The following is a 22,505-nucleotide window of genomic DNA, read 5'->3' as shown; positions in this document are numbered from 1 at the left end:
AGCTGGTTCAAACAGGATCACATGGAAATCTCTTCTGGCTGCAGTGAAATGGAATAACTTGCACAAGTGTGACTAATACTGAGTTTGTTTATTCAGCTCTGATTAAGTGTAACCAAGAGTAGTTAGCCCAGGATGCTTCTAGACTGTACTCAGTCTATTTCACAAGATGGTGAAGGTTCTATTTGAATGAAGGGAGTGATGTCAATGGTGGGATGGAGTTATTGATTCGATTATTTATATCGATTTCATATCAGGATCGAATTGAGAGTCTCCTGAAATTTAACCACAATAAGGTTTCTGCAACATACATTTTCCTAAAAGTTTCATCTTGCTACAAATGCTAATGTCTCCTAGATTTCCCTATTTTCAATTTGCTAATCAGAACATGGCTTGTCCTGAGTGTAATTTGTTTTATTCTGGTCTTTACCACCGCCACGTTTCTGAGTGACCTTGGGTTAATTAAGCTCAAATTCTGCAGGCATGAAGTTGGGTTACCATTTAACCTCCATCATAAACAGCAAAAGTGAGATTTGGGCTAAGTGATTATATGTCATTATTTTATAATTGCAAAGATGATTTCCTTGAACACGCACAAATATTATTTATGCACATCGCTGTCATGCTTTACATGTTTTGGGGGAACCTGCCTTTCACGAGAAGCGTCTTTGAAAACATTTCCACACCAGTTAACATGCACTGTTTTCCATTACTGAGTTTTTATTATTGGGGTGCACTGTAGTTTATTTAACCAAGCCCTTTGGCTGAGGTTTCAAAGTTTTGAAATTATCATTTAGACTATAATTAACATCTTTGCCACTCATTTATGCACATCCATGATAGTGATATCAGGACCAATTCGTGGAACTGTCATGGCAACAGCCTATATTTTTAAGGCTTTGGAGATTACCAAGTTGCTTTTCACGAACACATTGACTGTTTTCCACTTTAACTAGCAGTGGATCAGAGCGATTATGGTTTTTGAACCTCTCCAATAATGTTTCTTAAACTAAAAAAGAAAATCTAACAATCTGATGAGTTGTTGCTTTTATAGTGGTATTCTTAATGTGTCTTTTTAAATAAGAATACTTGTCAAATACATTCAGCTTTGCAATGTGCTTTAGAGAGATATTATAACATCACTTTTATACCACCATATCCTATATTTTGACTATGGCATTCCATTTGATCTTTTAGTTGAATGTACTTCTTAAAATTTTAGCAGTTTCGTGAGTGATGGGCCAGGTGTGAGCTCCCTGTACTTGGCTTGCGTGGATGATTGATCAAGGGGCATAGGCGGGCAGCCTCCCTGTCACCTACCTGCGTGAGGCAGAGCTTGTTCCCCGGGGATTTAGCCAAGGGAATGCGGGTGGGGCTCACATCCTACCTCCTCCCTTGTTCTTCAGGTTTCACTTTTATATATTGAACGCGATTTCTCTAAATCACCTGGGAGGCTTTGCAACCGCCCCCAGTCTCTTAACGCTAAGTCATAGCAAACGGCCAGGGCGTACGCATTCCAAAGTGCTCCTAATTGATCCCATTTGTCCTGGCGAAGAGCCTGGTGTGGGGCGTGCCTGGGTTCCTGCCACTTCGTCCTCCTCCTTCAGCTACTACTTGGATCTCCAGGGCCGTCCAACTTTGTAGAAAATGCAGAACTCCGGTTCTTTCCACCTACAGGCCCCCCGCCCCCGCGCCGCGTTGCCTCTCGGCCCCAGGTGGCGGCAGGCCGATCCCAGAATGCACCGCGTCATGCCTGGCCGTAGGTGTGGGATGGAGACAGGGCGGTCGGAAGATCACTTGGTGGGACTCAGGTGACTACAGGCCTCTAAGAAGGGCCTTCGCAGTGGGGTGGTAGCATGCAGCATGTCCCTTTTCATTGTCACGCTCCGGTTCTGTGCGAAATCACCAGCGTGCCCGCGAGGCAAACTCCGAGTGATGTTTCTCGCGTCGCTCTCTGTGTTTTAACATGATGGTTAGTTCCTCCCACAGTTTAGTGTTAGAGTGTGTCTTATTTCCAGTGTCTGCTGAGTGTTCTGTTTCATGAGTACTTTATGAAAAACGATGCCATTTAAAAAAAGCAACTGGAAGTTAATTTGATGAGGGTTTAAGGCCTTTACCACATATGTGGCCTCCTCACCAAGGGCTTGAAAAGTCATCTTAGAAAAAGCAAAGACCTCGGACAGAGAATAACCAAAAGGGACAGTTGGCTTCCCTAATTTTTCCATGGTTCCTTTTTTAGTTTCAAGTTTAGTCCTTCCTCCAAAGCTTCTCCCAGGCCACGCTCTTCTACCAGAGAACTGAGACATCGTAAAGGTTGTCAGTCATGATTTCTAACGCTAGAAGTGACCCAGCCGCTCTGACAAGCAGAGATTCTGGCTTTCCAACATCCAGGCAGCCAGAAACGCACAAGCCTCGGTTAAGGGACCCGCGTGCGCATGGCGCCCCCTCGTGGCCATCACGCAGAAGCGCGGGAAGCTGGCGGGCTCAACAGGGGACCACCGCAAAAGCTCTCTGTGGTAAGGCCGTCCTGGCTCAGAACGCTGTGCTTTCAGAAGATGGGTAGTCTCACCTGTTGACGCTTTGCTGTACTCTTTTCCGATAACTCCTTCAGGAGCCCTTTGAGATTCGGACACCTTTTGAATTCCTTTGATGAAAAGTTTGATTTACAAGGTGAAGATTGCTGTTTGTCGTTTCATGTCTCCTCCCAAGCAGGCAGTGCCCAGGACATGTTAGGTGACGAGTTTTTGGAATTGAGCGGGCCTGGATTTTAATTCTATTTTGTTTTGTTTCGTTTTGTTTTCTACTTACAAGCCATGGGCCCGTGGGCCAGTTATTTCACCTATTTGGGCATCAATTTCCTCGCTTGTGAAACTGGGCAGGTGTTCTATTTTGAGGTTACCGGAAGCTCCCGCAAGCTCCCCGGTTGGGGATGAGTGTGGCGCCAAGGATGGAGAATGCACCAGCTAGGGGTACTTCCCTCCCTTGTGCTTTGCAGGGCCCATATCGTGGAAATCATAGGCGGCTTTTGACGCTCTCCAAAGCTGTCCTGGCTCCAAGGAGGCAAGAACGGTTTGTTAAAGCGTAGTAAGACACAACGCCTCGGAAAAGGCAGATGCGCTTCGCACCCCTTCTCCCCGCTCGGCAGCCCGACAGAGCAGCTTCCTCTGATGGAATAATTCTAAAATCTCAAGTGGCTTGTGTGGTTAGTCCTAACACGGAAAAGCACCTGCTTTTAAAACAAAGCTGCTTGATCTCCTAGGATCTCTTAGTTAATGATTCTCTAGTTTCAACGAGCACGTGGCTTTGTAGGTCACCTGTTGGGAGGAGGGGGTTAGGGCTGTCTGGGATATTAATACTGCTTGTATTGGAACTCTAAGGAAGTGTGTATGATAGAAGGCAGATTCTCGTTTTCAGAATGACTTTATTTTGAAAACAGGAAATGCTGATATGCAAACTCTACCCTGTTGTTTGTAATAACCAGGACCTGTGCCAAAGGGCTTTTACGCTCTGTGGAGAGTTGTCTCTCCGACCAGAGACCCTTCAGAATTTATCTGTCTTGACGTTGCATGCATGGATCGCTTCTCTATTCCTGAATTTTACCCTTGTCCAGTCTATAGGACAAACAGTAAAAAAGGGGAGTCCGTACAGGCCTACCGCAGAGATGCCGTGGGTTCATTTCAGATCACCAAACTATGGCAAACGTGGTAATAAAGGGAGGCACATGAAATTTTTCTCTCTGAGGGCATGTAAAAGTTATGTTTACACTATACGGTAGTCTGTACATAATACAATAGCATTATATCTTTAAAAAATGCACATATCTTAATTAAAAACACTTTTTTGCTAAAAATTGCTAACCACCATCTGAGCCTTCAGCAAGTCATAATCTTTTTGCTGGTGGCGGGTCTGGCCTCGATGCCGATGGCTGCTGCCTGATCAAAGAGTGGTTGCTGAAGGCTGGGATGGCTGTGGAAATTTCTTAAAATAGGGCAATAATAAAATTTGCTGCATCTATTGACTTTCCTCTTCATGAACGATTTCTCTGTAGCATGCAATGCTGTTTGATAGCATTTTACCCACAACAGAACTTCTCTCAAAATTAGAGTCAGTCCTTTCAAACCTTACTGCTGCTTCATCAAGTAAGTTTATGTAATATTCTGAATCCTTTGTTGTCATTTCAAAAATCTTCACTGGGAGTAGCTGCCATCTCAAGAAACTAGTTTCCTTGCTCAGCCATAAAAGCTACTCCTCGTCCGTTCGAGTTTCGTCGGGAAACTGCGACAATCAGCCACATCCTCAGGCTCCGCCTCCGATTCTAGTTCTCTTGCTGTTTCCACCACATCTGCAGTTACTTCCTCCACTGAAGTCTTGGGCCCTCAGAGTCATCCCTGAGGCCTGGAATTAACTTCCCCAGACGCTTATTAATGTTAATTTTTTGACCCCTCCCCATGAATCACGAATGTTCCTAACGGCTCTAGAATGGTGACTCCTTTGCAGAAGGGTTCCTATTGACTTTGCCCAGGTCTGTCAGAGGGATCGCTATCTATGGCAGCTATAAGCCTTACGAAATGTACTTCTTAAACAATAAGACTTGAAAGTCTAATTACTCTGCGCTACAGAATGGATGCTGTGTTAGCAGCATATAAACAACATGAATCTCATGCGCATCTCCATCAGAGCTCCTGGGTGACCAGGGGCTTTGTCAAAGAGCAGTAATATTTTGAAACGAATATGTTTTTTCTGAGCAGTGGGTCTCAACAGTGGGCTTAAAATATTCAGGAAACCATGTTGTAAACAGAGGTCCTGTCGTCCGGGCTTTATTGTTCCATTTATAGAGCTCAGGCAGAGTAGATTTAACTTAATTTTTAAGGGCCCTAGGATTTTAAAAATGGTAAATATGCATGGACTTCAAATCAGAGTCACCAGCTGCGTTAGCCTCTAACAAGAGCGTTGACCTGTCCTCTGAAGCTCTGAAGCCAGGTGTTGATTTCTCCTCTCTAGCGACGAAGGTCCTAGGTGGCATCTTTTTCCAACAGAAGGCTGTTTCGTCTATATTAAAAATCAGGTGTTCAGAGCAGCCACCTTCATTGGTAATCTGAGCGAGGTCTTCTGGATAACTTTGCTGCAGCTTCTACATCAGCACCTGCCACCCCACCTTGTACTTTTGTGTTATGGAGGCGGCTTCTTTCCTTAAACCTCATGAACCAGCCTCTGCTGGCTCCCGACATCTCTTCTGCAGCTTCCTCAGCTCTCTGGCCTTCAGAGAACTGCACGGAGTTCGGGCCTAGCTCTGGATTAAGCCGCGGCTTAAGGGAATGTTGTAGTTGGCTTGAGCTTCTACCCAGACCACTAAAACTTCCTCCGCATCAGCAGTAAGCTGTTTCACTTTCTTATCGTTTGCATGTTCACTGGAGTATTTCTTTTCATTTCCTTCCAGAACTTTTTCCTTACATTCACCACTTGGCTAACAGTTGCCGCAAGAGGCTTAGCTTTCAGCCTGTCTCGGCTTTCGGCAGCCTTCCTCACTGAGTTGAACCATTTCCAGCTTTTGATTTAAAGTGAGAGATGTACAATTCTTCCTCTTCCCCTTGAACACTTAGACGCCATTGTAGGATTACTAATTATCCTAAATCATTGTCCTTGTGTCCCCAGGAATAGGGAGGCCCGAAGAGAGAGAGAGGCAGTGGAATGGCCATAGTCACAACACATGCATTTATCGATTAACTTTTCTTTATATGTGGGTGCAGTTTGTGGCACACCAAAACAACTACAATAGCAACATCAAAGATCGCTGATCGCAGGTCACAACAAAAATAATCATCATAAAAAAAGTTTGAAGTAGTGCCAGAATTACTAAAATGTGACACAGACACAGGAAGTGATTAGATTCTGTTAGAAAAATGGCATTGGTAGACTTGTTCAATGCAGGGTTGCCACAAACCTTCAGTTTCTTTAAAAACAAAACAAAACAAAACAAAACAAAACCCATACCTATGAAGAGAAATAAAATGAGGCATGGCTCCAGTTCATTTTCTGATCCCTCTCGAACAAACGTAGATGTTAAACTTGGACAAGGCTTCCCGCCTCCTTAGCTGTCACTTCCCGCTCCCCTCCCCCTCCACCCTGCCATTTAGGTTGCGGGGGGCCAAAATAAAACTCACTTTTAACAGGATGTTTCTAAACAAAGTAACGTGCTTTGATATGAAACGTTTTCATAAACATTTCCCTTAACACTTTCAGATTGTCTTAAAAGAGAAAACACGTGTAAAATGTGAAGGTAGAAAAGAAGTTGTGGGAGACATGTTATTTCAGAATTAAGAATCTCTTTTAAAATATAGGTTTTATTATATTCAAGTATGATGACTCCAGCATGTTGCCACTGAAAAGATCGTTTGTTACTCGGAGTTCAGGAAAGGAAGGAGCATGTCAGGTCACACAGGGTATGGGGAAGCAGCGGGGGTGGCCAGGAGGCAAGGGCGAGGGGTGGAGAGGTGGGGTGGGGAGGGGAAAGGGGTATAGAGCCTCTGCTGTAATTTGCATGGAAAGGCAGTGCAGACTGGCCTAGGACTGGCTAGCTGGGAGCATGTCCTTGGCCTCCAGGGCACAGGTGCTTACTAGGGCTGCCAGGTGCCCGCCCCTGGGGTACGGGGTGGGGGGTTGGGGGTGTGTGGGGGTTAGTGGCCCAGAGTGCAGAAGCCTGATTAAAGGAGTTGATGTGGGGTCTGGATTGGTTAGTTTGCATATGAAAGCCACACTTCCTTTCTCTAAGGAATTAGCTAACCCTCGGAAGGACAGTTTCTCTAAAGTCAGCAAGGACCCAAGGTATCAAAGCATCAGGAAATGCAAAAGAAAATTATTAATACAGATTCATGTTCAGATTTTTAGAGGCTTTTTCTCCTTTCTTGGGTGAGAGGAGATAATGACGCATACTTAAACGCAAATGTAATTATACGTGATTACATATGCAGTGCTCGGTGTCATTTTAATATCTTTTTTCTCAAATACAGATGGCAGAGAATGAAGTGAGATGCAGAATTATATGCGTGCCTGTATATGCATATCTCAAACTCCATGGCCATCCCTGTCCTCGTTTCTATACCACTGAGAGACATGCTCCTAGAATTCAACTGTCACTGTGAGGCTGTGACACCAGGATTAAGTGTGGTCCCTGGATTCAGGTTGCCCAGCTTTGATTCCTGACCTGTGACACTCACGGGCCGAGTGACTTGGGCAAGTTACTTGACGTTTTGAAGTCTCGGGTTCCTCGTCTTTAAAGTGGGGCGTAGTAGTGATCTGCATCAATAGGTTTGCCGTGTGGATTAAATTAGTAGATACTTGTACGCCCTACAGAACAGTGCCTGGCGCGTGGTAAGCAGACGATGAATTTAGATGCTATTATGATGATGTGGCAAGTACTGTTAATATTACTATTGGGACGTCACCCAGTTCCCCAGGACACTGTGACAGAGAGTGATGGGGGAGGGAGAGCTGTAAGTTACCCCAGGAGGACTGTGAGAAAACACGTTTCAGAGTGAAAGTTAAAGATGGAACAACGTGTGCTTGGGAAACTGCAAATAATTTGTCAGAGCCAGTGTTTGTGGGGAGAGAGAAGCAGAGAATTTTCAATGCAAAGGAGTTTAAAATATAGTCAATCCTCATTACTCACAGATTTTGTATTTGGAAATGTACCTATTCACTAAAAGGTATTCATAACTCCTAAAATCAGTTTTCATGGTGCTTTCATAGTCACTTGCAGACATGCACGGAGCGGCAAGAAGTTTGCGTTGCACGAGAGGTCGACAAGACACTGCTCTGGCTTCCTCTTCCGGCTCTCAGACCGTAGCCAAGTGTCCTTTTCACAGTCTGGCCGGGGCTACGGTTTTTGCATGTTGTTCTTCGTGTTGGTGATTTTGCCAGTTTAAAATGGCGTAGTGCTGAGGCCGGCACGTGTTTGCGAGTGCCTCAGGCTGTGATGCGCCTTGTGGAAAAAATGTGTGTTAGATGAACTTCATCCAGATGTGAGTTATTGTGCTGCCGCCGTGAGTTCAATGTTAACGAATCGACCGTGTGTATTAAATAAGGGTTATTAAATAGAAACACATGTACACCAAGTCTGTGAATCGGCTGGTTGACGAAAATCTTGTAACCAGAGGCTGAAAGGAACCTAACCCAGTATTTCTCCCAGGAAGCAATGGTTCAGAGCGTGTTAATTCAGGGTTTGCGGTGACTTCAAAGAATGTAACTACAGGCAGGAAGGAGACTCGAGTTTCCTTTAATCTCTGGGGAGCTCTCGGGCAAGCCATGGAGAGGAGAACCCCAGGCTGTTTAGGCTCAGCAGCCTCCTAGCTGTGTGTCCCGCGTGTCATAAGCAGGGAAGAGAAAGCCGCCCTTACTTGCTCACGGGCGCATGAGACACGGGAGACAAGTCACTTGTCACTGCTCAGGACAGTCGCGCGGGGTTTGCAGGGGGTTGTGTGATCTGATTCGTTTATTTGAAAGCCAGAATCTGCCTTGAAATGGCCGCTGTCTCAAAATGCCACGTCTCTGAAATGAGAGAATTTTCATTCTGCGATGAGTTTTCAGTCTAAAATCATTCTACATAGGTGAGAACTCAGCCTGCGGTGGACTCGGTTTATATTTCTGTGTCCTTCCTAATGGGACTTCCTCATGAGGTTTAGGCTCCGAGCATGTGACTCAGGGCCTTGAAGCACAAGCGCAGCATCAGCAAGAATGTAGAAATCTATGCAGCGAGTAGATTTTGACGTTGACCTCATGTTCATGGCGCTCGTCCCCCTTTGCAACGAGGCGTCTGTGGAAACCCAAGCACGTCACTTTTTCCCATAGGGAAGAGTAAATAATTGGGGTAGCATTGCTCAGCAAGCACTTTGCTTCAAACAGTTAAAGATGGAACCCATAAACAATAAGAGGACAGCTAACGTATTTTTTTTAACTGTCATTCACTGAAATTCTCGAAGTTCTAGCTACACGATTTGGGAGGTCTCAACACAGGCTGGGATACTCTGGCAGGAAGCTCCGGCCACTCCTGGCCAGTCCACCCAGCCTCAGCTGACCCCTTCCGCTGGGGGACAGTAAGGTGATTACTGGTGACTGAGCCCCCTGCATGGTTCAGTTGGATGAACTCAGGCTGCCCGTTCCTCAGATCTTGCCTTTTCTGGCTCGTTGACGCCGTGCTCTCGTCCATTCTGGTCAGACACCTCTGTCCCCCTCATCTGAAGCGCAGCGAAGCCCTGGTCCTCATCATGTCTAGTCTTGTTCCACGGGGTGTAGCTGTCGGCCAGATGCCAGTCATGGTCACAGAAGCCAGATCAGAATCAGCCACCAGGTGGCGCAAAAGCATAGCCGTTGGCTCCCGACCAGACCAGCGACGGCTGGACCAGACACAGGGACACCTGGTCACTTTGCAGTTGTGATTATCAGCCTGCAGAGTGAAGTTGTAGGGACAAGATGAGTCTTAGGACCTCCTCGAGGGTCTCTTTAGCCTTCACCAAGGCCCTGCAGGGACTGGGAGCATCCTTGCTCAGTGGGATTTGCCAGCTGTGATGAGCGTCCATCCAGCACCCACGTCTGCGGCTCTCGCTCCCAATTGTTTTCCCTTAAGCTGTCATGAAAGTCTTTTACATGGGGCACGATCTATACGTCTGTTACTTTCTTCCATGAAAGCGCAGGGCCGGATGCTCTGGAAATGGGAAACCTAAATGAATATCGACCGTAGGAACAACAACGTGTCTGCGGGGTTTTAAAAACACGAGTAATCGCTAGATCATGTGACAGCAACAGCATGAGGCAGGGTCACAGTGAACCCGCGTAGTGGGGCCGCGGACCAAGCTGTCTGGGGGAGTTTGAGCCGACTCTTGACATGTATTTCTCAGGTACGTAGGATCCTTGAGACTCGTTTCTCAACTTTTTTTTTTTTAAGTTACACGGTCAGTGGTGGTGTCGAGACTGCGTCCTGATGCTAGGTCACCTGAGCAGCACGGTTTTCCTTCAGGCTCTGCCTTTCCCTTCCTCGCTCCGACACATAGCCAGGGACAGCAGCCAAGGGAGAGAGTGGTCCGGGAGGCCGCCCCTCGTCCCGCAGCGACGCGGGCAGCCTGCTGCTCGCCTCCTCGACGGGCAGGCGAGCGCCAGCTCTTCGCACGACCCTGGCCTGCAGCCCGCAGGCTCTGCGGCACCTGTCCCGGGCATTTCTGCCAGTGGCCCGGAGCACGCTGCTCCTCCCCGTTCGGTTCTGGGGCTGAGACCATGCCTTAGCGAAGCTGTCTCTGCACGGGCAGAAAGGGGACGATCCGCCCTGAAGTGGCCTCCAGCAGGGCCCAGAGGACCAGCGGGTGGCTTTTCCTGCCCACGGGTGACCTGGGCAGAGAACGCACGGGGACACAGGTCCTGCACGGTCGGCTCATCCCACTGCGTCCCGAGGCCACGCCAGGCGCTTCCCTCTCAGGCCGGCATCGTGTCACTTCCCGGTGACATGGGAGACATCCAGAAGGTCCTCCTGGGACACTTTGCTCCCGCCGGGGTGGGGAAGGACGGTCAAGCCAGCGCCAGGCCGCTGCAGAGGCGCCGACCCCCACTTGTCACTCCAACCCCGTGCTCCATGTCCTTACTCCTGCCTGGGTCGGTGACCTTACACAGGTGACATGCTGTTCTCGGCTCCCTGACCCGGCCCGGGGAGGGACCCAGCGGCTGACCTCCCCTCAGGCCAAGCCCAGGAAGACCCGGCGTTGACCAGCGGCCGTGCCACCTGGAGCCGGCGTGAAGCACCGCCGCCTTCACTCCCCCCGAGGGACACGCGAATCTTTGTACCTTTGACAGATTTGGGTATTTTTAAAGGACCTATGTTAAAGGAAAGCTTTTAAAAACAAATGTCCGATGACTCATCGCCGTGACAATATTTGAGATTTATTCTCCGCTCGTGTGGTTTTTTTTGTTGTTGTTTTTTTACTGTAAGTAATTTTACCTCCAGGCAGAACGTCTTGGGGACAACTATTTAAAAGACAGGTCGCTCGGCTCCCTGTTCTCTGCGCTCCTGTCCTGTTCAGCTCCTGCTGTTCGGCCCCAGGAAGGACAGTGACGTCCACCGCCTGTTAGAGACGAGGTCGTTTTCCGATCACTAGGGGGCGCTCCGAACAAAGACGTTTTGTATAGAAAGAGCAGCTCTGACGTGCTTGAGGACATGGGGTGCTCAGTGAGGTAATTTTAGAAAGAGGTTCAGAAGAACCGTGTCCCGTTTGGAACCTTCCACGTTCCATTTTTAGCTTGAAACCCACAAGAGCTATGTCCTTTCTCGAACATAGCTGTGGCAGAGGGAGGCAGCTGATTGAACGGTATTAGTTATTAACCTCGTAAGGTATTGTGTACACTTCCTTGGCGTCCTTTGCATCTGTCCCTGAAACTTTGGAGCCAAAGGGCACCATCCGGCAGGTAAAAGGGTGATGCTGAGGGGACGCGGGCTTTGTGACATTTAAACAAGCCCGTTGTATCCGAGACTAACACAGCACGGCTATGGCGAGCAGCCCCTGGGGCCAGACGGCCTGGTTTTCATCCCAGCTCCACTGCTCATCAGCCCTGTGACCTTGACTCTTCACCTCACCTTTCTCTACCCCAGTATCTGCATTAGTAAGACGGGCATAGTGATAGTTCCTACCTAAGCTCGTCATGGAAACTAATGAGTTAATAGATGTCAGTTCTCGGATACCTGCCTGGCACTGAGAAAATTTTAACGAATTCTAGGTACTGGCATTGCCATTTGGACCTGGCGGTTTTGCTGAATCTGGGGCCTTGTTCCCCACCGCACCCCCAGCCACTGAGAGCATTCTCTGTTTGACCAGAATCTGCTGGGCCAAAGAATAGAAATACATAGCTTCAGAAGTAGAGCTAATTCTGAGGGGCAACACGTCCCAAAGTCCACGAATGCTACAGAATTCTGGAGTGCCTAGGCGAGCGTAGCAGGGCAGGCATTCTGTGCCCCTCGGAGAACCTTCCTCATGAAGCGATGGTTCTGTATCCCCCGCCTTTCTGCAACGCAGACTAGCATGCGGGCCCATCCCCAAGGCGATCGGCGTGGAGCCAGCCGGTCACAGGCCCGTGCGCCTGCAAGATCTTCCAATAGCGGGACGGCTCCGTTGTCCACAACGAAAGCACTACTCAGTTGACTGGCTCCATCCAGGACGGCCCTTTAGAGTGCCTTGGACTTGGGCTGGACAGAACCAGGAGCATAGCGAGCGAGCGAGTGAGGATGGGGTCCTGGGACCAGGATGGGTCGTTGTAAACCTCCAGCCCCCCTTGCCTGGCCTCGCGGCTTTGCCTCTGGCAGGATCATCGCAGAGGACCCCTGAGAACAGTGCTGGCTCTTCTGGGTGTTAGCAAGAGGGCGAGGAGGTGGCCGGTTCAGAGACCGGAGGTGCCGTCTCCTGCTTGCTGGCGACAGCCGTTAAACAGCCCCACGTGGAGCCGGCACGGCTTCCGTGTTTATCCTCTTTCTTGAGATTCTTTCTCTTTTCCTTTTTTTCCAAGTGGTCACCATATGGCAACGTGTCTCACAGCTCTGAATCTGGCGTGACGTGACCTCGAGGAGGTGCCGGCAAGACATCCAGGCCGGTTGCGTGTCTGCGATGTCATGTTTATTCACCGGGAGCTGGCTTTGTGGCGTGGGATTCTAATTCTGGGAATGGCATTTTGTATGTGTAGGAAGACTGTCAAAACCTTTCCAACGGGAAGGGACAGGAACCAATTTGAGAATCCTGTGGTTATGTAAGCACTGGCCTGAGGGAGCCATCTTGGCATGCTTCCTGTACTGGCTCATTTTAAACAGGAGGGAGAGGGGCGAATTCTCCACGAACTCCCGCAAACTTACGAACTTTTCGGTGAGAATGACACACACTCCCGAGATGGTCCTGGATTCAAGCTAGTCAGGAAGGTGGTGGGTCTTTATTAACTCTTTGCTTTTCTGTTGTGCTTGCTCCTCCTCTCTAAATGTTTACCAAACTTAGCCTGCTGCGAATATACAATATTCAGTTGGCCTATCGGGGTTGCAGGGGTTCTATATCAATAACGAAGCAGCAGGAAGGGCAGCCGCCCCTACCAGCAGCCGCCTACTGGGTGCTTCTCAGGACGAGCCAAACAGCTCCCGTGGGCCATCTCAGTTCATCTACAAGGCTCAGAGACCATGAGTCCTCTTTCAGAGATGAGGAAAATCAGGCCTTTCAGTTTTATAAAAGTAAACACCTGCCCCAGGGGGCTGCTTTATTTAGGCGAGACAGGTAACACTCGCAGACTTAATGTCACTTCTCGAGTTGTTTAGCCGAAGGTACAGACGGCAGTGGGAGCTCGTGCTGACACAGGCGCACATGGTGTGTCTTGGCGTCTGTGTTTCTGGCCTCCAGATGTCCCCTGGGTGTGTAAGGCTGGGACACTCCACTCCCCTGCTGTCCTGCCAGGGCTGAGAAACCCACCGATGGCTGTCACCAGGGCCTCTTCACTCTCAGGATGATGTCAGCATGAAAGAAGACCGCACACCAACCATCTGCGTGCTTTTGGAGGGGACGGGACAGGCCGTTGACTTGGCCGGCTCTCAGATCAAATCCAGGGGGAGTGACGCCGGATCCTTGTCTGGGGGAGGGCTTGCTTGATCTTGAAAACTGTGCTGCTTCCAGTTTTCCGGAACCCTGGAAAACCTTCCCAAATACTCAGGGCCAGCAAATGGCAGTGCCAGCCCTTGGCACCATTTCTGCCCGACTCCGGTCCCCAGCTCAGCCTCCGGGCTGTGCCGTCTTGCTGTGGAAGGAAAAACGAAAATGCTCGTTGAAACCTCCGCCCGCCGTCTCAGTATTTCCCAGGCCTTTGAATTCCACTGACCTTGTTTCTGAGCGTCTCCCCTCCCTCCGCCTGGCGTGGAGCTGCTTCCCTTCCGAGATGCCGTCTGTGCACCACACTGCCGGCCACCTAGTTCTGCAGCCCGAACAAAGCCATGGAGGGAAAGAGAGCGGGCGCCCCGATGCTCGGGGCCCGAGCGCCCAGCATTCCCTCCTCCACGGGCCTCCAGCGTGGGTGCCGTGCCGCCCGTGGCTCATGGCTCTGCCTCTCTCCCCCACCCAGCCCTTTTACATTTCGCCTTGCGATGTCATAACGCACGTTCCCCCTTGGCTTTCTGGAAGGACTCGCCCAGGCTCACGAGCGTTTGGGAAATGAGAGCAGGCTGGAGACTGGGGAGCAGGAAGTGGGGGATGCCTGTGGCTGGGCTGCTGCTCTGGGGTGAGGGGCCCACAGAGTGCAGGTGGGGCCAGGTCTGGCCTTGCAGGTAGGAAAGCTGTGGCAGGAGGCACGTGCCTCCCTAATTGGGGGAAACTGCAGAATCATGCAACTGCGGGATGGGGAAGGGCCCCCCACCTCTGGCTGGGGGCAGGCTGGGCACCCACACTGGGTGTCTGGGGCCTGGGAGAGAGCGTGGCTGTGGATTTCTGCGGTCCGGTCTGAGTGCTCCCTGAAGGGTGGTGGCCCACCAGTCCCCGGCAGAGGGCCTTGGTAATCGCAGGTCAGGCGGGGGCACCCTGGGCCATGCTGGAGCCTCATCCAGAGTAAAAATAGGAGACTATCCACTTCAATTTATTTTTTTAAGTATTCACAAGCATTCGTCACATTTAAGGTCCTGTGAGAATAGGCTTGGCGTCAGTAAATGAACCCGGCAGAAGCCGAGACCTTCGTGGGACCTGCCTGTGCTGGGAGCTCCCTGCCCCTCTGGGCCTCCGCGCATGCTGTTCCCCCGGCTGGTCCTCCCTTCCCCTCTCTTCCTCTTCTCCTGCCCTCCTCCAGGGAGCACTCAGACCGGACCGCAGAAATCCACAGCCACACCGTTACTTCTGCTGGGATGTGCTATCGCCTTGGACTAGAAAGGGTGACTCAGCTGGAAGCTCCCCCAGCCCAGTACCAAGGACTTCTCCTGTTTCAGTACATGTCACCTCATTGTTATTTCTCACTCACTAGCCTGACGCCCCTCAGAGGCATGGGCTCTGTCTGATTTTCACACCAGTGCGTCCCTCGTACCCAGCACAGTTCCTATTCTTAGATGGGCATATGGTAAGTGTGTGCTGAATGAATGAATGAATGAATGAATGGATGGATGGATCAATTAACGATTCTCTCATTCAGGAAGGGAGACCTGTGTGTGCGTGTGTGTGTGCGTGGGCGACACCAGGTAGAGTTTGATGTATACTACGAGAAAAATACAAATAAGAGAACGTGACTTTGAAAATCCACAAAGAAGTGAAAGGAATTTGTGGGAGGTGCCCATGAAACTATGCGGAGGGGACATTGGAGGTGAGCGTTCAAGACCTGGACGTGTTTGGACTAGAGGAGACACAGAGGGACCGGCCTGAATTAGCCGCGAAGGGGGAAAAGTCACGTGGGGGACAGGCAGGGAGTGGGAAGCTGAAGAACGTGACGAAGACTTTCCCTCGATGCCGGCCCGTGAGAGGTCGGGCGCCGGGGGTTGGGATGACGGCTGTCGTGTCGTCTTCTTCCTGGGAGACGGTGTGCTCAAGCCCAGGACGTCGCTGTGGTGGCCGTCGCCGTGCAGACAGGACAGCCTCCCTGCGTGTGCGGGGTGTCGCAGGACTTCCAAGGGGGGCAGATTTGTGATGGAAGCAGTTTGCTGAACACTCGAGGCAGGTTCTTCTCGGCGGACTGTGTGGAACAGCTTACGTGTTTGCCCGCGAGCACGTACACGTGCGCACGCGTGCGTGCACACCTCTGTGGACACGTGCGCGCCCATCGGCCAGCGGGAGGGCGTGGCGATAAGCGGGAGGTGGGTGACCTGGGACCCCGGCACTCTCTAATTAGTGTGTCAGAGCTGGGAACAAAATCTCTGCTCTCGCTACAAAGGGCCGTCCGCACAGTCCTATTTTTGACGTCTGCTGGTGACTCACCACTGTTTATATGGCGCTGCCCTATTTCCAGTGCTGGGCGTGCGCGCGCCGTGGGCGGCTGCTGGTTAGCAAGGGGGCTGCCGCTCTCAGCCCCTGGTCCCGCAGGGAGCCGCCCCGAGGGGTGGCCCGTGGCCCTGTCACCCTCCGCTACCCCTAAGCGTGGCTAGAGCGCGTGACCTTACCCCGTCCTCCGCCTTCCACCGCGGCTTCCGTCACAGCTTTGTGTTTTCGTTCCGTGTATACGTCAGGAAAAAAATCACCTCCATCTGAAAAGAGATTTCTGTGAAAATATCAGCCCGGCAGAAGCACAGGGAGCCAGGGGGCCTTGGCCGGAGAAGCGTCGTTTTGCGAGTCGTGCCCTGCGACCCCGCGCGGGGCAGGGGCTCTGAGTTTGCTGCGGGTCCGAGCCTTACTTCTCACTCGCCTTCTTGGGCAGGTTCCACAAGGTAGTGCATACATGGCAAATGGATCATGACTTGTCCGGTCGAATTCTTCAAATCCCTCATAGAAATGTCCCCTCCGGATCTCAGCGTGTATCTGCAGTGTTTTGTTTTGTTTTTTGAATGTTTCCTCCATGACTTTCCTCTTTTCACTTTTTAGCCATGATTCTTTCTGCTAATCCGTTTAATACTTTCCTATTGTGAAAACTTGGAAGAGAGGACACTGTGAAGAAGCAAAGCAGAGACCCAGGAACCACAAGGAGACCCCCGTAACCTTGCTCCCCGCTGGCAAACGCAGCCTCTGTTAGCGCATCTCCTGTACTGCTGTCTCTGCGAACTCTGCTCTTGACGCGGTGGAGACAACATGTTCAGGTTCCTGCCATTTCCATGTTACCGGCAGACCCTGGTCAAACCCTGTGCAGTGCCCGGATGGCCTTTCATTAAGTGACTGAACCATTATTTATTTAGGCATTTTCTTGTGTCCTCAGGGATTTTAAAAAATATATATCTCAAGAAATGATTCAGTGCGCATATTGTGCATAATTACTTGTCCCTATTTAGGATGATTTCCTTAATGGAGATTATTAGTCTCTTGGATCAAAACATAAGGACATTTTTAAAGCTCTCATTTATAGTTGTTTATCTGTACTTTCTATTTTAAAATTCTTCCTTCTTTCCATGTAGTGGGTTATTATTTGTGTTCTTTCTAACTACCTATTTTTAATCCTTGTTTTTTTTTTTTAAACTAACTATTCTAATTGAGAGCAGGACATTATTCAGAATTCAGAAATAATAGACAACCAAAATGATTTAGTTAAAAGTCAGCCATATTCCCTCGTATATACATAAAATATTAAGATATCGGTGCATATCTTTCCAGATTTTTTCTAGTGGTTTGTGATGGACTTGAACATATTTAGAAGTTCCAACAAAAGCAGGTTGATTTGGATGAATGTTTTAGTCTGGGTTTGCTATATTTGTATCCTGTAGGGAGTATGTCTTCCCTGGTTCTTTTAGATTTGTTACCTTTACTGTATAGAGCAATTCATAAGGACCCATGTCGACAGGTGTCTGCAGTTATAATCCTAGTGCCTAGAGTCAGACCACCTGGCTAGCCGGAGAAGGCGTCCCCAGTCTCTGTCTCCCTACATCTTCGACCTCTGAACCACGCATGCGCAGAGCAGACTGCAAGCAGCCTAGCCGTAGACGAAAGATCTGAACGGAGACCCAGTTCCGCAACCCCAGAAACAGACTGCAGTTCAAGCACAGACGAGAAAACTATCTGCTCAAACGAAAGAAACAATGCTCATTGGAAAATCAGTAACAGAATCTAGAATCCCCACTACTTAACATTTGTAGTGCCTGGAATACCATGCCAACTTCCCTAATACGTGAAGAGGAGGACACAGTCCATTAAGTCAACTCCAAGATGAACTAAATGTTAAAACTAACAGACGAGGAGTTTAAAACGACCTTGAAAACTATGCACTGTGAAAAAAGGCAAACCATGTTTTTAATGAATGAAATCTTAGCAGGAAAAATTAAAAGTCTCAGTAGAGAAATAAAAACAATAGGAAAAAAAAAACAAATGGAAATTCAAGAAAAGAAAATACAATTCCTGAAATTCCCAATATTTAATACATCTTTTAAAAATGTAAATAGATATTATCATTTTTCCATGTAAGAACAAAGGCAAGGAATTTTGCTCTCATGTTATTACATTTTTACTAATGAAATAGTAGAATGGGTAGTTCTGCTTATCTTTTCATCTTCTAAACCAGGGGTCCCCAACCCCTAGCACTGGTCCGTGGCCTGTCAGGAACTGGGCTGCACAGCAGGAGGGGAGCGGCGGGTGAGTGAAGCTGCATCTGTATCTGCAGCCGCTCCCCAGCGCCGGCATCACCGCCTCAGCTCCACCTCAGATCATCGGGCATTAGATTCTCACAGGAGCACCGGCTCCTGGTTCCAAAGAGGTTGGGGACCGCTGGTCTAAACGTATTCTCCTTAGCCTCAGGGAAAACAAATGGTCTGAAGTGGAAACAGTGAAGTGAGGAAGTGGGAAGGTTTGAGGGGCTATAGCACAGTCCCTCGACTTCCCTCTCTTCTGTGCTGCTTCTATGGTGTGTGTCCTTCCTTCCTGTCTGTTCCCATACGGCACATTCCCGCTCACCTCCTCATTTATCTCTCTCCTAATGGGCCCTGAATAATAGCAAGTCGGCTTCTAGGTCTTCCTTATCTCTTTCCCTAATAGGACTTGAATGAATGTGTACTGAGTGAATGAAGAAAGCTTTGGGGTCCCTTAATCCTTGTTGTTATCCCTCAGCCTTTTTCTTGTAATTGTCCTGTCTTTACTGCAAATGTTTTAGGGTGGTTTACAAGAAATTGCGTAAATTACTGAATCAATATTATTTACTGCATACGCTGGCAGAATGTTTGCCATTTTGCTTTATAATCAGGCTTTATTTTTGTACAACATATTTAATCACCGTAAAAATTCAAGTGTCCATCACTCTAAATAGACCTGTCCTTCCTCTCCCCGGCCCCCCTCTGCCCCCGTGTTGTATCTTCTGTAACGTCCGCAGCTTTAGTTCCTTTTCTAGTCCTTCAGGGCAGTTCTTTGATTCCTATTCCTAAAATATTCCCCTTTAAAATTGTGCCGTAAAACTGTGCCTACACATTGATCTCTTTTTACCACACGCATCTTGGTCATTGCGTTTTAAATCTAGCTTCCATATGTTAGTCCTTTTTGACATTTTTTTGTAGAGCTTTGTTAAAAAAAAAAAAAGAGAGAGAGAGAGCGAGAGTAGCAGAGGTCTGAGCCCTCTTTGTGGACGACCAGTCCCGGAGAGAGAAGAACTAGGAATTTTTCATCTACTTACAGTCCTGTGCCTGAGCCTCTCCCGAGTATTGGACGTACTTTCCTCAGTTAATCTTCATGACTAGCTTGTAAAATAGATGTTTTGCCCCTTAATTTATATCTAGAAATCCTGAGGTTAGATAACCTGCCCAGAGCCTCACAGGTGGCAATAGGAAGCGACACAGGATTCGGTGATAATTTTGTCCCATACCCAAGCCGCTGTTGTTTGGCATGAAGCCACACTGCCTCTCTCTGCCGTAGAAGGTCAAGAGAACTCAGGGATGCAAAGGAGGACGCGGTGGCGGCGCAGGAGCAAGTTAGCTTCCTTTGGAAGAGCAATAATTGGGAACTTTTCTCACTGTGCAATCACATGATGGATCTCATCTGTTCCTCCTTGTGGCCTGAGTCGTCGTGCTGCCTCTCCCTCTCCCACTCTCAAGGGGAGTGCGAGTGAGTAGCGGTGGGATTGTTATCTGAATGCACCCGACAGTACTGGCGGTGTGTGAGACACACCATGCGTGAGCACAAGGCCACGACGTTCAACTGCCCAGGCTCAGATGCACTCCCTTACTGCGCCACGCTGATCGCCCCACCTGCCACCAGGGGGCAGCATCTTCACAGGGTTTCCTTACCTGGGAGCCGGGGAGCGGGCTGAGCTGTTCGTCATCGAAGCTCAGCCCTAACCTTGTACCTCCTCACCTCTTAGCCTCCAGGGTGGATGAGCCACTCTTAATTGGGCAAAGTGAATGCAAATCAGTTGCTTTTTTGTTTGATTTTTTTTGTGTTTTTGTTTTTTGAGGAAGGCGGTCAGAGAGAGGAAATACACCTGCATACACTGGGATCCCCGTTAAAATACCTGGTTCTTTACATGAACGGATGTGTCGCATGTACTTAGTTCTTTCTACTACCGAGAGTACTCGTTTCCTTTGCCAGGGCTGCAGTGATCAGCATATGTCGCGCCCACAAATTAAACCTTATTTTCCTAAACAAACGCTTCAGTGATTGAAAGGCGGGCCACGTCAGCGCGGCCTTTACGGCCCGCTGTCCGAAGTGCTGACTTCAGAGTCAGCCGACCTACGTTCAGACCTTGGGCGGTTTCTTAAACTCTCTGAATAGCGCATACTCATTTGTAAAATGAGGATAAGAACACATTCATGTTTTGTTTCATTTAACAAATTTTTTTTTTAACAGATAGAACATAGTGTTATGCTCTGGATATAATTGACTTTATATATAGCTCCCAGTTCAATTTCATATAAATTGACCTGTTGTCTCTGTAACTAAGTTTGCGTTTCTGTCAAAAGCCCTGGCCGATGCCGGGAGGTTCACAGGTAATAAAATCTAGGAGCGCAGAATCGAGCTCCCTTGGGTAGCGACAGATTATTTGATCTGTGAAGAGTGACTCGGAGTCACCTGCAGGGGCGGCAGCCTTGTGGAACACGCGCCTCAAAGGGGTGAGGTGTGGGAATCCTGGTTTGAGCTCTTCGCCTGGGGGGCAGAGGGGAGGGGCTGTGGGTGGGCTCGGAGATGGCGTTCTCAGGACAAGGAGTTGACCCTTGCTTAAGTAGGCTCTCTGTGCCCCTGGGCCTGGTCATAGTTTGCCATCGCACAGTTTGCATCTGCCACTTATTCCTATTTTGAGTTTGGGCAGTTGTGGCTCTTGGAATTATGGATTCTGGAGACACCCCCAGGGCTCATTATTATTATTTTTTTATTGCTATGAAATTGACATGACATAAAATTAACCAACGTAAATAATTCGTTTGGTATAATCACAAAATCGGACAACCACCCCCTCTGTCTAGCTCCAAAAATCATTGTTTTTTTTTTTAACCCTTTATTTTGATAGAATTTTGAGCTTAGGGAAGAGCTACAGGGATAGTACGAGGAGCGCGGCTGCATGACCTTCAGCCAGGATGACTATGACAATGTCCCTTTTGCCCGATCTGCTCACTGCTGTGCTCTTCCTGCATGTGCATTATATGTAACATACAGCACATGTGTTATACGTAACATGCATGTTATATACCCATATACGAAATGTACGTGTGTACATTTCCCCCTTGAACCATAGGAGAGCATGTTGGAGACGTTGTGTCTCTTTCCCACTAAATACTGTCATATATATTTTCTAATAAGGGCACATAGTACAATAACCAAAATCTAAAAAATTAATATTGGTAAAATACTGTTTTCTAATCCACAGTCCTTGCTTGAATTTCATTAAGTGTCCTTTATCCCCTTTCTCCCCCAGTCCGTATCCAGTCTGCCATCACGCATGGCACTGAGTTGTCACCCTTTTCGCGGCCCTTTAATCAGGAACAGTTGCTTTCTTTCCGGGCCTGACCTTGATATTCTTTCGTAGAGTAGAGGCCAGTTGTTTTCGACATTGTCTCTCAATGTGAATTTGGTTAATGTTTTCTGGGATCCGATTCACGTTCTTCTCATATTGGACACTGTCTATTATAAAAAATGTGTTCCAATTTCCAAGGGCTAGCCTTACGAACATTGTTTATCATTCTGCCCCTTCGAAACCCAGCAACTGCGTGTGGCTGGCGCTTGCTAGCTTTACAACGTAAAGACGCCCGAGCCCTGTGGGCTATAGTGATACCGGGTCCAGTTCCCCCGAGACCGCGGATGTCTGCAGCATTTGGATTCAGGAGTCATGTAACTGGCCGTCCGTGGCTTCGAGACTGGAAGGCAGTGACTGCGAATCAGGTGCCGCCCTCTGTGTTAAACTCATCGTCCTTTGATATCGTGGAGCCAGATGGAGTTTCCTGTACTTCCATTCGCTTGTCAGATGTTGAATGAGAAAGCGACCATTTGCAGTGTAAATTGTTAAGATAACTAAGTCGGCCTTCTGGGGCAGAGCAAAGAATACGAGGCTGCCCGGGGGGGCCCCAGCACCCCCTCCCTGGGTGGAGGGAGCATTTCATTTCTTCAGCGGTGTAATTTCACTCTGCCAAGGAAAAACACGCTACTACCCGAGAATAAACAGCAAATCAACGATGTCCATTTTGGCATCTTGTTTGGTAGCTAATTTCTTAGACTGTTTTCTTGTTGTCTTTCCAGCTGCTCTGAGAGGAGGTCCTGAGAAGTGAGCCCCTTTCTCTTCCCATTATCCAGCCTCTCCGACTGGTCGCTCTTCCTCTCCCACCCCGCCGTGTTTGATACGCTCACCTCAAAAGCTGTCCTGCCTCCTCCCTCCTCTTCCCTCTCCTCCCTTGCCCCTAACCTTTGTCCGTTTCTGATGTTGTAAATGCTGTTTCT

At 48.8% G+C, this 22,505-nt stretch overlaps 1 protein-coding gene across 3 annotated transcripts in view; it reads left to right on the top strand.

The window, feature by feature from the left end:
* Positions 1-22,505, top strand: part of ELMO1 (engulfment and cell motility 1) — a 455,772-nt gene that overhangs the window by 179,232 nt on the left and 254,035 nt on the right. The window lies entirely within an intron of this gene.

The sequence above is a fragment of the Pteropus medius genome, unplaced genomic scaffold, assembly GCF_902729225.1.
Source record: "Pteropus medius unplaced genomic scaffold, Ma_sr-lr_union100, whole genome shotgun sequence".
In the NCBI taxonomy this organism is placed as follows: Eukaryota; Metazoa; Chordata; class Mammalia; order Chiroptera; family Pteropodidae; genus Pteropus; species Pteropus medius.
Note: the sequence above shows the minus strand (reverse complement) of the source record. Positions and strands in the feature narration are given on the sequence as shown.